A 2,052-nucleotide genomic window follows, 5' to 3' on the forward strand; every position below is an offset into this window, starting at 1 on the left:
TCCAGGAAACCCTGGATGAACTTAGACTGGGGTACAGGTCTCCTGACTTTAGGGACTTCTGGATTAGACCACAGCAGCCCAAGAAGACAGTAACCCCATCTTTCCTCATTTCCAGTGTATGAATGAATAAGAACTCGTGCAAGAAAGCTCCTGGTGCAGACAGCTCTTAGAAGAGAAAGGGGGTCCCAACAACTGGAGACACAGGAAGGGGGAGAATAGTGTTATCTTGCCAAACACACACATGAAAGTGTCATTTCATCTGCACTTGCCTCAATTACAAATAGAACTTTCCTTTCCAACCAAAGTTACTTCGATAGCCCGCCTAATGTCCTCTGGAAGGGATTTGTGCCTTGCATGCATGAGTTGTTATCGATTTCCCCACAAAGGCCAATTTGGGGATACCAGACAGCGTGAGCAGAAAAGTTAAAATGCTAGCTAAACAGCCGTACACAAAGGGAGCATGTTTCCATCCATCGGTGGGTAAATGGGAGGCTGGAGCACTGATTGTGGGTGATCCTCTCAAGCAGAGAGGCAGGGTTCCAAGCCTGCCATGTAAATTGTGGCTCTGGAAGGGCACAGTGGGGGACAGTGTTTTAAGTGGAGAAGAATGCTGGTCCAGAAATAGGGAGACCTGAATTTGAGTCCCAGATCTGCCAATAGCTCACCCAAGCTCTTTAAATCAATCCAGTTCCCCAGTACACCATGCAAAGAGCAAAGGCAGGTGTGTGGAAAAAGATCATCACAATCACTACTATTATTAGTAATTGCTCTTATTCGTTTATTGAGTTCCTACTGTGTGCCAGGCATGGGGCTGGGTAGAGACACGGTCCCAGCTATCTCAACATGTAGAACCTGGTAGAAGACACTGGGAGTAAACATTTAATTACATCTCCTATAAATTTTTTTATATTTACACCATTTCAAATTGAATGGTGGTTACCAGGGCTGGACGTAGGAGAAATAGGGAGAGGTCGGTAAAAAGGTGCCAACTTTCAATTATATGATTACTAAGGTCTCAGGAACTAAGGCACATCATGTTGACTGTAGTTGATACTGTATTGTCTAAATCAAATTTGGTAGGAGAGTAATAGTGAAGGGAGAACGCCAGGCCAGAGAGGGGAGTTCGGGTACCACCCAGCGCCCCTCTCCGCTCCCCGCAGGCCTTCGTCCCCGCCATGGCCGATCTAATCCAGAAGAAGCTACAGGGAGAAGTGGAGAAATATCAGCAGCTACAGAAGGACTTGAGTAAATCCATGTCGGGGCGGCAGAAGCTTGAGGCCCAACTAACAGAAAATAATATCGTGAAGGAGGAGCTGGCCCTGCTAGATGGGTCCAACGTGGTCTTTAAACTTCTGGGTCCTGTACTGGTCAAAACAGGAGCTGGGAGAGGCTCGGGCGACCGTGGGGAAGAGGCTGGACTATATCACAGCTGAAATTAAGCGATATGAATCCCAGCTCCGGGACCTCGAACGGCAGTCAGAGCAACAGAGGGAGACCCTGGCTCGGCTGCAGCAGGAGTTCCAGCGGGCGCAGGCAGCCAAGGCAGGGGCTTCTGGGAAGGCCTGACCCCGTGGTGGGGGGGAGGGGAGGGGTGGGAATGAGGCAGCTCTAGGGTCTATACTGTAGCTAATAAAATGTGAAAACACCTGGCTGTTTTCTGACCAAAAAAAAAAAAAATTTGGTAGGAGAGTAGAACTCAAGTGTTCTCACACACACAAAGGGTAAATATGGGAGCTGATGGAGGTGTTAATTAACTCGACTGTGGGAATCTTCACAATGTATATGTATATCAAATCATCACATTGTACACTTTAAAGACATTACAATTTTTATTTATCAATTATACCTCAATAAAGCTGGGGGAAAAAAGAGCGAACTAGGCAAAAAGATTGGTGGGAAAAAAATAAGACGAGAATTTTCAAGTAAAGGGAATATAAGTCAGACCTTGTGTTGAGCTCTTTATTTACATAATCACATTTCAACAATCCTTTGAAGTTAGTTCTATGATTATCCCCAATTTATGAATGGACAGCTGGGTCAGAAATGGCTAGG

At 46.1% G+C, this 2,052-nt stretch overlaps 1 pseudogene; it reads left to right on the forward strand.

Annotated features, from left to right (window-relative positions):
• Positions 1-1,088: 1,088 nt before the first annotated feature.
• LOC102750663 (prefoldin subunit 6 pseudogene) lies at positions 1,089-1,646 on the forward strand (annotated as a pseudogene).
• Positions 1,647-2,052: the final 406 nt, after the last annotated feature.

The sequence above is a fragment of the Leptonychotes weddellii genome, chromosome 14 (genome assembly GCF_054177405.1).
Source record: "Leptonychotes weddellii isolate Sample4059 chromosome 14, ASM5417740v2, whole genome shotgun sequence".
Classification (NCBI taxonomy): Eukaryota; Metazoa; Chordata; class Mammalia; order Carnivora; family Phocidae; genus Leptonychotes; species Leptonychotes weddellii.